Source organism: Rattus norvegicus, chromosome 1 (assembly GCF_036323735.1).
Source record: "Rattus norvegicus strain BN/NHsdMcwi chromosome 1, GRCr8, whole genome shotgun sequence".
In the NCBI taxonomy this organism is placed as follows: domain Eukaryota; kingdom Metazoa; phylum Chordata; class Mammalia; order Rodentia; family Muridae; genus Rattus; species Rattus norvegicus.
Genome location: NC_086019.1, coordinates 81,087,332 through 81,102,161, shown reverse-complemented (window position 1 = coordinate 81,102,161; position 14,830 = coordinate 81,087,332). Strand labels below are relative to the sequence as shown.

General features: G+C 38.6%; 1 pseudogene; it reads left to right on the top strand.

Annotated features, from left to right (window-relative positions):
- The first annotated feature begins 7,527 nt into the window (after positions 1–7,527).
- On the top strand, positions 7,528–10,005 carry Rps21-ps8 (ribosomal protein S21, pseudogene 8; annotated as a pseudogene).
- Positions 10,006–14,830: the final 4,825 nt, after the last annotated feature.

Genomic DNA, 14,830 nt, shown 5'->3' with positions numbered 1-14,830 from the left:
CTCACTAATAAGGAGATATTAGCCAAAATAAAAAGTACAGAATACCCAAGATACAGTCCACAGAACCCAAAAAGTTCAACAAGCTGAAAGGCCCATGTCAGGATGCCTCAGTTCCACTTGAGTGGGAGAATAAAGCAACCACAAGGGAGAGGGGGAGGGACAGGGGAGGGAAAGGGAAAGGGAAGGGGGTGTGGGAGAGGGGAACATGATCTGGTTATTGGGTGGGGAAAAAGGATTGAATTGCTGAGGGACAGCAGAAAAAAAAATGGAAACAGGTGACCATGGGAGGCAGGAGATTGGGAGGACCCTCTAGAATGTACCAGCGATCTGGGAAGTAACAGATTCTCAGGACACAAAGGGGGGGGGGGCGTCTAGATGACATGCTCTATAGAGGGGAGAGGAAACTTACTGAGCCCACCTCCAGTAGAGAGAGGGCATCAAGTGAGGGATGGGTGTCCTATCACACAGTCAAAACTCTGTCCCATAATTCTTCCTGTCTGAAAGAAATGCAAGGATGTAAATGGAGAAGAGTCTGAGGAAAAGAAGGTACAGAACAGGACATAGTGGGATCCAGCTCAAGGGGAGGTCCGAAGACCTGACATTACTGAGGCTGTGGGGTGCTCACAAAAGGAAATCTATCACGACTACCCTCCAAAACACCCAAAAGGCGGCTAAAATATTCGGATGCAGATATGTACACCCAACCAATGAGCAGAAGCTGCTTATCCCTCTGCTTAAATTAGGGAAAAGCTGGAGGATGCTGAGGAGGAGAAAAACCCTGCAGGAGGACCAGCAGTTTCAATTCACCTGGACCCTTGATATCTCTCAGACTCTGGATCACCAACCAAGTAGCATGCACCAGCTGAGATGAAGTGTCCAACACATATACATCAGAGGACTCTAGGGTCTGGGTTCAGTCAGAGAAGATGTACCTAACCCTAAAGAGACTGTAGGTCCCAGGGAGTTGGGAGGTTTAGTGGGGTAGGTGGGGTGGAAGGGGTGCAAACATTCTGGTGGAGATGGATCAGTTGCAGGTAGGAGGTATGGGATGTGGAACAGTGGACCAGGAGGGGAATAAATTCTGGAGTGTTAAAATAAATAAATAAATAAATAAATAAATAAATAAATAAATAAACAAACAAACAAACAAACAAACAAACAAAATGTTCAATGGGTACAACTCAATCTTTGAGATCTCCCCATAATTGTGATGAATATTTCCCAAGCCCACGAATACACACACACACACACACACACACACACACACACACACACACAACTTCCATGCTCAAACACATAAAGGAGGGTAGTCTACTTATTCTCCAACCTTACTTCTTTTTTCAGTGAATTTCAAGAGTGTTTCCAGTAAGCACTGCCAGCTGGTTTGTGTCTGATCCTTTGCTCTGCTTCATCTGAGGTTCTGTTTGAATTGCCTTTCTCATAGAGTGCCTAGCTTCAATGAGTCAGTTACAGATGATAATGTGTTTCAGAATGTGATTGTTTCAGATCTACTGTGCCTGGGTAGGAGAGCTTTCCCTATTACTCTTGGCAGGAGAGTCTTCATTTCCAACACAGCTTGGTAGCCTAGGAAGACCAAGGTCAGCCTGCCTTGTACAAACAGATATTGCCCAATTAGAATAGCAAATGTAAGCAAGCAAGGAAAACGAGAAAGACACCTTTTCATGCTGATTGAATTTCCCATGAAAAACTAAATCAGCCCCAGTTCTGTTTCTGTAATGCAATGCTTTCTGCTTCCCTGGAAGGAAAACACATCCTGAGCAAGTATTGAAATTCATTGTAGTGAAAGGGAACAGGAGTACATAGAAAAGAATAGAAGATTAACATTTATCTCCCATGACTCCTGATCCTGTCTTCTCCCAAATGGCTCTTGCCAAATGTGTTGAAATTTTCTGGTTTCCAGAGAGATGTAGCTCATAATTGCTTCAGTAAACACTGTTAAAACCTTTGCAGTGGAATCAGACAGAGGTCAGGGAGCAACAAGGATGTGTTAGGAGCAGTGTACAGAAAAGATAGTTGCTGAAGAAAGCTTATCTCTAGGAGCAATGAGAAGTATATATTTCATTTTCAGAAAACAGGATATGTGATGGACATGTTTTGAGGAATGTAGTACTGAAAGAGCCAGAGTTGGGGTCAATCTAAGGCCAGTGGTAAAATTCTACCACAAACTTCTGAGCACACACCACTCGGGCACACACACACACACACACAAACACACACACACAAATAGAACAAAACAAAACAAAACAAAAAGAAAAACAACAACAACAACAACAACAAAACCCCTCCCTTCCAGGAGGATTAGAGCCAGCTTAGTTACTGGAACAACTGCAAGCCAAGTATCAGAAAAAGCCACCTGTGACTCCCCAACCAACACCTATGAAAAGTCTTGGACAGTCCACTGACCAGGAGTTTGTTTGAAGGATGCTTCACCTTACCAATAGTACCCTCCCTAGTTACCATTGTTCAAATTTTTCCCTTATTGTTTGAAATCTGCTTCAATCAAAGGTATATAACTCCCTGTTTCTTGGAGTTGTCTCTCTCCTGAAGTGTAGCATCCCCATTGCATTGAAACAATAAAGCTTCTCTTGCTTTCGCATCAATCACTTTCTCCATAAATCTCATTAATCAGTTCTGGAAAAGGTTCTATTTGGACTTCACAGTATGGCTAAAAAGTAAGGTGGGCTTCGTTCTCTCTTTTTCTTTACTTACCTTTTATTTGGTGTTTGCTTGTATTAATCAGGGCTCTTTGGAGTTACAGAACTTATAGAATGGCTCTATCTAATAAGGGAATGTATTGTAATGGCTTATAGTTACAGTATGTAGTCCAACTAATCCAACCACAGTTAGATATGAAATTAGAAGTCCAAAAATTTAATAGGCTCTCATTCCAACGAGGCTAGTTATTTCACCTGGTCTTCCACACAAGCAGGAATGCTGACAAAGTAGGTTTCAACAGATGTGCTGGTAAGTAAGTACAAGCAGCCAAAGAACAGTGAGTCTTACTTCTTCCAATGTCCTTATGTAGTCTTTCAGCAGAAAAGTTAATATGAGATGGCTCAGATTAAAGGTGTGTACCACTGTGCCAGGATCTAGAACTTGCATTGTCCCAGGCTGACCTTGAACTCAAAGATCTGCTTACCTCAGAATCCTGGTATTCAAGGTGTGTATGACTTTGTCTGGGCCTAAGATTTTCATGGTCACTATGCCCCAAAATTTCCATGCCAAGATCCAGATCAGTAGCCTGTGTTTGCCAGCTTGAACATCTGGTTCACAGGTATGTCCTCTGTTTCCAGATTATAGCTCATTCAAGTTGAAGTCGAGTTGACAACAAGGACTAGCCATCACATTTGATTTTTCAAATTGCTGTCTTATAACCTAGTCTGCTCACAACCTCACTAATTTGTTCAGAATTATCTTGCACTACAATCCATAGCTTCCAATCCCTCAGTGCTAAGGTCCCAGTGCTGCCATACTACTTCAAGCATCCTTTTTATTTGTCTTTGTCTTTGTTTTTTTTTTTTTTTTTTAATTTTAGGGGGTGGTGAACAATATGTCCTAACCTTGCAGTAAAAGAACCTATATGTGGACCAGGTTGACCTGAAACTCACAGGCATTTACATTTAATTCCTGCATACTGTAAATAAAGATGTTTTTCATTTTGAATGGCTTTCTCCAGGCCTGCTAACTTTTAGATTCAATCATGTCCACATAAAACATGTTCAGCACAAAACACAGAAGCCTAAATGATTTTATCCCAGAAAAGGCTGGAAGATCAGTGATAAAAATTTCTTTAGTCTAAATTCTTCTAAAATAACACCATCAAAACTATTAAATGCTGAAATCTCAAGCTCCAGTTCACCCAGGGGGAATAAAAAATGCCACAGGGTAGGAAAACATTCCAAATTCTTACAATGAATTAGTCAAAAGTTATAACAATGATTAAACTGTCAGTGTAAGAATGGGTGATTTGTCTGCCTAGGCATTCTTTCCATTTAATGATTTTCTGTATTTAATGAAGTTAAATCCCCATTGGTCAGGAAAGTATTAAGATGACAGTAATTGTAAGAAAATAAAAAAAAGTGTCACTATGTCACTATATTCTTTCTTAATGTGAATTTCAAGGTATATAATTCAACATAATAATAAAATGCTTGAAGAATCTCAGCTGACTTTAATCTTTGCTCATGCCTTTATTCATAGGACTCATAAAAGATAGGCAAGTAGACCTCTATGCGTTTGATTCCAGGCTGGACTACAAATTAATTTCCAGGCCATCCAAACTACACAAACAGAAGGTCTCTTTAAATGAATCAATACAAAAAGAATGCTTGAAGTAGTGAAGCTGCCCTGAAACCCAAGCACTGATGATCTAGAAGCCATGGAACTGGAGTACGAAGTCATCCTCAGGTTGTTTGTGAATTTGTGAGGACAGTAGTATACAGAATAAATTGTTGGAAAAACTATAAAAAAAGGAATAAATAAAAATATATTACTAAAGTGTAGAATAAAGAAACAACTGAAAAAGGAAAAAGAAAGATGAAAGAATAGAGAAATATTAATAAATAAATAAATAAATAAATAACAAAAAAGCTCTTTTGGGAATACAATGTTAATAATGTTAATTCCTCCCCGGACCACAGTTTTCACAAGTCTTTTAAATATATTTTCACAAAATAGGATACCAGTTCCTTTCTCTGTCAACAGAGATGATGCCCCCATAGCCTATTCCTTGTCTTTGTTGGTTTTCAAATACCTCCTGGGTTTCCCCTGCTAACAGTTTTATACCATTTCAGGGGTTTGGTTATGTTCACTGCAGAATTTGTTATCCAAATATCTCTGTAAAATAGGAAATTTTTACAACTATGGAATGATCCATACGTGAGACCATAGGATTAGAATTTCAGGAGATAAATGCCAATTCTTAGACTACTCTTCTGTAGTACTCCATCTATGGTAATTGTCACTAATTCCCAGGCCCTGTGTGTCTGCACCTCCACTTCACATTCCATGTTGTTTGCTGACAGGAGTCTTTTTCAACCCAAACATAGATCAACTACATCACTTACATAAAATGAGAGAATGTTTAAAATGAACTTTTACCAATTACGTGCCAGTGCAAATGTTTCTATATATCAAGAGCAAATGCAATGACCAATTAGGAGCAATTAGGAATAAGCCATCTCTGAATTCTCAGTGTCACAAGGAGGGATGCAGAAGGACAATGAACTAATGCTAACAGCAAGAATTTGCTTCATGTCCATGATGAATGAGGGGTGCCTGAGAGCCTTTCCAATATCCAGAGTTTTCTTTAAACTCTGAAGAACAGCTGAATTGAGAGTCATGAAGGACAGAAGTAAATAATCTTTGTCTCCCTTTCTTCAAGCCACATTTTCTAACAAATTATATATTACCATATAGTTGTCCTTCAGTCTTTAAGAACAATATGTATATAGTCCACTTCATATTAGTTTATGAACTAATTTATGCAAGTAGTCAAATTTTATGTCATCATATTTGGGGATATTTTGCTCTAAACTTCTTTTTTTTTATTAACTTGAGTATTTCTTATTTACATTTCGAGTGTTATTCCCTTTCCCGGTTTCCAGGCCAACATCCCCCTCCCCCCTCCCCTTCCTTATGGGTGTTCCCCTCCCCATGCTCCCCCCCATTGCCGCCCTCTCCCCAACAGTCTAGTTCACTGGGGGTTCAGTCTTAGCAGGACCCAGGGCTTCCCCTTCCACTGGTGCTCTTACTAGGCTATTCATTGCTACCTATGAGGTCAGAGTCCAGGGTCAGTCCATGTATAGTCTTTAGGTAGTGGCTTAGTCCCTGGAAGTTCTGGTTGCTTGGCATTGTTGTTCACATGGGGTCTCGACCCCCTTCAAGCTTTCCAGTTCTTTCTCTGTTTCCTTCAACGGGGGTTCTATTCTCAGTTCAGTGGTTTGCTGCTGACATTCACCTCTGTATTTGCTGTATTCTGCCTGTGTCTCTCAGGAGAGATCTACATCTGGCTCCTGTCGGCCTGCACTTCTTTGCTTCATCCATCTTGTCTAATTGGGTGGCTGTATATGTATGGGCCACATGTGGGGCAGGCTCTGAATGGGTGTTCCTTCTGTCTCTGTTTTAATCTTTGCCTCTCTATTCCCTGCCAAGGGTATTCTTGTTCCCCTTTTAGAGAAGGAGTGTAGCATTCACATTTTGATCATCTGTCTTGAGTTTCATGTGTTCTAGGCATCTAGGATAATTCAAGCATTTGGGCTAATATCCACTTATCAATGAGTGCATACCATGTGTGTTTTTCTGTGATTGGGTTACCTCACTCAGCATAATATTTTCCAGTTCCAACTATTTCCCTATGAATTTCATAAAGGCATTGTTTTTGATAGCTGAGTAATATTCCATTGTGTAGATGTGCCACATTTTCTGAATCCCTTCCTCTGTTGAAGGGCATCTGGGTTCTTTCCAGCTTCTGGCTATTATAAATAAGGCTGCTATGAACATAGTGGAGTACGTGTCTTTTTTATGTGTTGGGGCATCTTTTGGGTATATCCCCAAGAAAGGTATAGCTGGATCCTCAGGCAGTTCAATGTCCAATTTTCTGAGGAACCTCCCGACTGATTTCCAGAATGGTTGTACCAGTCTGCAATCCCACCAACAATGGAGGAGTGTTCCTCTTTCTCCACATCCTCGCCAGCATTTGCTGTCACCTGAGTTTTTAATCTTAGCCATTCTCACTGGTGTGAGGTGAAATCTCAGGGTTGTTTTGATTTGCATTTCCCTTATGACTAAAGATCTCTTTACAGATGGTTGTGAGCCACCATGTGGTTGCTGGGAATTGAACTCAGGACCTCTGGACGAGTAGTCGGGTGCTCTTAACCACTGAGGCATCTCTCCAGCCCAGAAAAAACATTTTTAAATACTAATACCTACTTTTTTTATTTTGGAAAAATCCATGAAAGCAATATATTTTAAATATCAAAGTATAAAATTTGAAAGAGACAGACATTGCTAAGTTATTGGAAAATTTTTAGAAAATTATAAAAATAGAAATATTATTGAAGTGAGTTTTAAATAATCAGCATAATGTTATCTTTAGATACTAAGAAAAAGTATTTTCAATTCATGAGTCTCAGTGGTCAAAACTGCTTTTTAGAAAGTAAAAATGTTCAGTAAAATGATAGTAGATAGAGATAGTTCCCCTTTAAGAGCCACGACATCACTAGTCCTGAGAATTTGGATAAGGTGCCAGATCCGATTCCACTCCTGCTGAGCAGACTTTAAGTCCAATTAGACAGCTGTTGGTAACTACCAAAATATTAGTGCCACGATTGCATTCTTAGAGCTGTCCTACCACCCCTGTCTTCACTGTACATTATAGGTGTCCCTGTGAGGTAGAATTACTTGTCACTTCCCTCCTTTGGATGCTTGCATAGAAACTTCAACACAACTATCCCAAAGGTTCAGGGAACATCTCAAGTGAGGAAATCTGCAGAAAGATTGTTTCTCTTAGAAAAGGGAAGCTACACCAATGGTAGCTCAACAGTCTGACTGAGAGCAGGAATGGCCTCAGCATGCAGAATGACACCTGCGAGTTTGTGGACCTGTATGTGCTTCGGAAATGATCCATGAGAAAGTGCATCATTGCTGCCAAGGACAATGCATACATCCAGATAAATGTGGCCGAGGTTGACTGGGGTACAGGGCAATTTAATGGCCAGTTTAAGATCTACAGAACCTGTTGGGCCATTCGCAGGATGGGCGAGTCAGGTGATTGTATTCTCCGATTGGCTAAGGCTGACAGATTTGCCTCAAGATCTTTTGTACAGAAGACATCGGGTATAATTTTTATAAATAAAAGTAATAAATAACTGTGGGAAAAAAACAAAAAACAAAACAACAAAAACAACAGCAGCAGCAACAACAACAACAACAAAAACAACAAAAACGGTGTGAATGACTAAACTAGACCTGAACAAGTACAACACCAATAAGTGTGCTACCCTGGAAAGGTAAAATTTCATAGGGCTCCACTACAATGCAACCTTGAGATCATATAGAAGTAACACTAAACATGTGAACAAATTGTGTTTATATATTTGTTCATATATATGTATAAATAATAAGTAACGAAAAAGCAGGACATGAATCCGAGGGGGGGTGGCAGAGAGAATATGGGAAGGGATATGTTGTAATCAGAGTGTTACCAAAACAAAAACAACAAACATAAAAGGATGTGAAGGTGAGAAAGATTAAAGTATCAGAGACAAAGTTTGGGGAAGTTGCACTTAAGGAATCAGGGTTTGACATTATCAATATGGACTGTGTTAGTTAGTATGGAATTTTCATGAATTTTTAAAAATGATTAGTTTAGGAAACAAAAGGAGAAATGCACTGAAAACTGTAAATGGAGGGGGCAATACTGCTAACTACAATCAAGAATATAATATTCCCTTGACTCTATGTAACATTCAGAGTTAGGGAAATGTGTTTATCCTACTCCTGTTTGTCAGGAATAAAGTTGAAAATTAATATACTGATTTTTGCTTATTATTGATTGTTGATTTTCCATTTTAAAGATGATGCTTTCTTTCCTTTTACTTTTAATTTCGAGACAGGTTTTTTTGTTTTTTGCTTTTCTTTTTCTTTTCTTTTTTAATGTAGCACAGTCTGTCCTGAAATTCAGAACTCAGAGATCCACCTGGCTCTGCTTTCCAAGTGCTAGAATTAAAGATATTATGATGTAGAAATAGGAAAAAGATTTTAACTACTTCAGATCAACAATGAGCATCTCACTGACAAACAATGAAAAGAGAATTAATAAAGTATTCTTCTTTATATGTTTATATACTATAATCATTCACACATGCCTCAGCCTTTGACATGGGGAGAGTCCCAAGGAAATTACTCTAAAACTACTTTATCTCAGCAACGTGCAGATGGATTTGATGACCATAAGGACAGTAGAGATGAAGGAGGGACACATTGAAAGAGGGAAGCAGATCTCCTATTGGTACTTATCTTTAGTCAGAAATTAAAATCAGGACAGCAACATTAAGAACTAGGAAGCTACAACTTTGTACCCTACTACTCTCTTGTGAGTATCCCCAGACTCCTGCCTAGATTCCTTCTCTTCTTTGATTGGTATCATCTATAGGTTCACAGTTAATGACAGTCCCAATCATTTAGTGAGTTGAGGACAGAATAGGGAAGAAGTTTGTAAAAAAGTGCTCCAATGTCTCCTACAAAGGTTTCTGCAGTGCTCTTCCTCACTGTGTGAACATGGAATTCTCTCTTTAGTGAAAATAAATCATCTTCCAGAGAATTTGCAGAATATGTGATGTGCTTTTATCCACATTCCTTCATGGACAGTGTAGAAAGCAACTAATATAAATTATAAATATTGAGGGACAGTGAGCCTGAAGATGGACCTTTTACTTCAACCTTTTAAGGAAGCCAAAACCGTTGATCCTGTTGATAGTGTAACTGACCAAGAGAGTTTAAAAGATTTTACTAAGGTAAAAGAAATGGAGAGAGGATTCAGTTAATGCATGTGATGTTTGATCCCAATTCATCAAATTAAACCTTTATCATTTTGTTGGATCAGGAGAGCATGGACAACAATGTGCAGGTGCACATCATGGCAGAGGCCACAAAGTATACCATATGTCTTCCTCTATTGCTTCTTGCCTCATCAGCTTGAGAAATAGAATCGCCATGAAGAAGAATCTCTACATAGCCTTCTATATTCACCTGACCCCAACCCCAATTCTAAGGTTATAGATATCATACACACACGTCTGGCTTTTTATGTAAGTGCTCGGAATTAATTTTGGGTTCTAATGTTTGAACAGCAGGTTGTCTTATCCAGTGAGTAAGCAGAAGATGAAGTCAACCAGGAGCAGATTGTGGAAAAGAATTGGACTTTTCTAATGGAACAGATGGGTAAACATGTCCTGTCTGTCACCACCTTTGAAAACATTTGCTTCTCAGGTACCTACAATCTATTGATTTCTGGCTAGTTTTTCTGTTTTTATTAAAATACACTTGACTTTCAAAGATCTCAATGATTTCTTATTTCATGTAAAAAAAGAAAATAAAAAGTATTTTTAAAAAAGAGTCAAACATTTCAATCTATTTAGCTTAAGATAAGGATGTAGATAAGAGCCTTGAAGGTACCTACCTGGGTCTGAAACAAAATGCCATTATTAAAGAAAAATGAAAAATCCAAAAATATCTTTCTTTGAAAAACCAAAAGAAAGAAGACACATGCAAAAGAGTATAGACGTGGTGAGAAAAAAAAGATAAAGAAAACAATGCAGAAAAGAAACAAAGAGAGAGGCTAAGTAAAGACAAGAAAGAAGAAAATGAGGTGATATCAATAAGAGAAACTCAGCAGCAGCTTACTGGAGGAACATGGGTCACTCAGCTGAAGGAGGATTTGAAGCAGTCTACTCTGACCTGAGATGGAAATAGGTGTGGTTTCACTCAAAAGTTCATTTAAGTCCCCACTTCCTAAACAGTACCTGAGTGACTTTCCCTTAACCTATATATGTCTTGAGATTTGCTCTCTCCCTCTCTGTCTCCCTTCATCCCTCCCTCTGTCCCTTTTTCCTTTCCTTCCTTAACTCTCCCTTTTTACTTATTTCCTTCATTTCTTCCTTCCATTCTTCATTCCTTCCCTTCTTTTTCTATCTTTTTAAGAATTTCTTTCTTCTTCCCTTCCTACCTCACTCCATCATTCTTGTTTGTAGCATGGTTTTGAAATATATTCTTCGTACCTATTTTAAGTACAACTGAGATTAATAGAGACACTCAGGAAGAAGATAAGAGCACATGCCTGCCTTCTTCAGAGATTATTTTCTAATGTCTTTCATGTTTACTACTCTTGTGCTGTGTTCATTTACCTTAGTGATTGATGACACCATAATTATGCCTGTAACCTTGAGAAGTGAAATTCTCTGCTGAAACCGTGGCGAGGTATCCCTGTCACTTAAAGAGGTAATGTTCTCCTGGTGTTCTTTCCCAGAGGATTGATGATTTTTAACTGGCCCAATTTTGGACCTCTGATGACAGCATCTCCACAAGGATCTTCAGTAACATTTAATCACCTTGCTCTCAGAAAACAATACAAAACTAAACAAACCAAGAAGTGCAAACTACATGAGCTTCTTCTCCAAGGAATCAGTTAGTAATCGGAACAGAAACTTTTTTGTCAATCCTTGGAGCACAAAACTTATAGCAAAATTTCCATGCAGACTGAACTTCAAAGCAAGTAAAGTTTAAGAAAGTTGCATGAACTTTTACCCTATCACCCAGCCTCTTAGGCAGTTTTCACATTAAAAAAGAAAAAGAAAAAAAGTTACATAGACACACAGGGCAAATTGCTAAATGAGGTGCCTATTAACATACCAAAGCAGATGCCAGATGCCATAATCTCAGACACTTGCAAGAACCTCTCCAGAGTCTTGACTCCTGTCTATGTTTCTCACCCCAGCCTTTAAAATGAATCCTATCTAGCCCCTTATCTCCCAGAGACTAAGCCAAAAACCAAAGAGCATATATGGCCTAGTTTGTGGCTTCAGGCACATATGTAGCAAGAGGACTGCTTTGTAGGGCATCAGGGAATTGGGATGCATTTAATCAGGTGTAAAGTCCATGCCCCAAGGAAGAGGGATGCTGGTAGGGTTGAGGTATAGATGGTGGGCACTTGTGTGCCCTCTCAGAGGCAGAGAGTTGCGGGGAGAGGGTATCTATGGGAATGGGGACCAGAAAATGGAGCAATTTTTGGAATGTAAATAAATAGAATAATTTACTAAAAAAGAAATAAAATGGTTCCAAAAATGAAAAAAAGGAAGGAAAAAATCATATCCAGTATTAAATATGGAATTTAGGAAGCCTCTTAATTTGGAGGATGTTCAAGTGTAAATTGTGTTTTGTAAGAAAAAGAATCCTTAACAACACATGAGAAGCTTCTGGTCAGAATAAGTATAGAATGAGTAAAAATTTCTCACATATTTTGGAGCTGGTCATGAAGAGATAATTTCTGTAATATGTAGAGAAAGCTCACAAATACTTTATTAGACAATAGGCTAAATTTAAATCAGAGATGATTTAAAACAGTGTTAAGTTTCATAAAAAGAAAAATAAAGATAATTGTCCTTTTATGAATTGGGCAAATGAAAGTAAAAGAAAATGAGATCTTAAAAGTGTGTATGCAGGTCTAAAAAACAGTTGAAACTTGTGCTCATAGTTTAACAGTTTCACAGAAATTTAGCAAGCAAAATTAAGAATGGTAATCTGGGGTGATGATGGCACATGCCTTTAATCCTGGTACTTTGGAGACAGAGGTAGGTAAACCTCTGTGAGTTCAAAGCTAGCCTAGTCTACAGAATGACTTGCAGGAATATCAGAATACAGAGACAGCCTCTATCTCAAATAAATAAATAAATAAATAAATAAATAAATAAATAAATAAAAATAAAAAATAAAAAGAAATATAAAGAAAGAAAGGAAAACAATGGCTAGTGTACTACAGAGCTATGGTAATAAAAACTGCATGGCATTGACATAAATGCCGAAATGTTGATCAAGGGAATTGGATTAAAGACCAAACATTAAATTCACCATCCTAATGGTGACTGAATTTCTAGGAAGATTCAATAAATACATAATGGGGGGGGTGGCATCTTTAACAAATGTTGCTGTTCTAACTAAATGCCAGTATGTAGAAGATTGCAAATAGGCCTACATTTACAACCCTGGGTAAAACTCAAGTCCAAGTAAATCAAAGGCCCCAATATAAACCAGATATACTGAATCTGGTAGAAGAGATGTGGGGAACAATCTTGAATTATTGGCAATTGAAACATTTTCTTAAACAGAAGACAAAAGGATGGGCACTAATGCCATCAACTAATAAATTGGAGCTCATGGGACCAAAACATCTTTAAGGCAAAGGACACCATCAATAGGAACAAATGGCTGTACATCTAATTAGAAAAGGCTTTTCCCAACCCTACATCTAACAGTGAGCTAATATACAAAACATACAAAGAACTCAAGTAATTACATATGAATAAAACAGATAACCCAATTAAAAAATGGGGTAAAAATTTAAAAAAGAAACTCTTAACAAAGGTATTTCATAAGAACCATTTAAAGAAATGTTCAATATTGTTAGATTCTTAGCCATAGCCACCTGGAAAATGCAAATAACAAGGGCTTTGCAATTTTATCTTACTTCTGTCAGAATGGCTATAATTAAAAACACAATTGATAGCTAATGCTGGCAAGGATATCCCACAATAGAAACATTACTCCCATTTTGGTTATAGTGCATTCCTGTACAGTTACTTGTAAATCAATATGATAACTTCCCAGAAAACTTGGAGTACGTCTACCTCAAGAATCAGCTATAACAGATTTGGACACACACCCAGAATATGCCCTATGACATCAAAAAGCACTTACAAATCTAGGTTAATAGCCACTTAACTCATTATAGAAAGAAACTAGAAACAGCCTAGACGTTCCTCAACAGGAGAACGAAGAATGGATAAAAATATGTGGTTCATTTCTTTCTTTTTGTTTATTGGATATTTATTATTTACATATTAAATGTTATTCCCTTTCCTGGTTTTCCATCCATAAGCCCCCTATCCCATCCCCCTTCCTTTTTTTTCCTCCGTCTAAATTAAATTCGGTATTTCTTACCGAATAACATTTCAATTGTTATTACCATTCCCGATTTCCAGGCAAACATCCCCCTAACCCCTCCAACTCCCCTTCTATATGGGTGTTCCCCTCCCCATCCTCCTCCCATTACCGCCCTCCAACCAAAAATCCCATTCACTGGGGGTTCAGTCTTGACAGGACCAAGGGCTTCCCCTTCCACTACTGCCCTTACTAGGCTATTCATTGCTACCTATGCAGATGCAGCCCAGGGTCAGTCCACATATAGTCTTTGGGTAGTGGCTTAGTCCCTGGAAACTCTGGTTGGTTCGCATTGTTGTTCATATGGGGTCTCAGACCCCTTCAAGCTCTTTCAGTCCTTTCTCTGGTTCCTTCAACGGGGTCCCGTTCTCAGTTCCCTGCTTTGCTGCTGGCGTTTGCCTATGTATTTGGTGGGTTCTGGCTGTGACTCTCAGAAGATATCTACATCCGGTTTCTGTCAGCCTGCACTTCTTTGCTCCATCCATCTTATCTAGTTTGGTGGCTGTATATGTATGGGCCACATGTGGGGCAGGCTCTGAATGGGTGTTCCTTCAGCCTGTGTTCTAAACTTTGGCTCCCTATTCCCTCCCAATGGTATTCTTGTTCCCCTTTAAAAGAAGGACTGAAGCATTTGCATTTTGGTCATCCTTGAGTTTCATGTTCTGTGCATCTAGGGTAATTCGATCATTTGAGCTAATACCCACTTATCAATGAGTGCATACCATGTGTGTTTTTCTGTGATTGGGTTACCTCACTCAGGATCATATTTACCAGTTCAATACATTTGCTTATGAATTTCATAAAGTCATTGGTTTCGATAGCAGAGTAGTATTCCATTGTGTAGATGTACCACATTTTCTGAATCTATTCCTCTATTGAAGGGCATCTGGGTTCTTTCCAGCTTCTGCTATTATAAATAAGGCTGCTATAAACATAGTGGAGCATGTGTCTTTGTTATTTGTTGGAGCATCTTTTGGGTACATGCCCAAGAGAGGTATAACTGGATCCTCAGGTAGTGCAATGTCCAATTTTCTGAGGAACCTCCAGACTAATTTTAAGAATGGTTAAACTAGTCTGCAATTCCACCAACAATGGA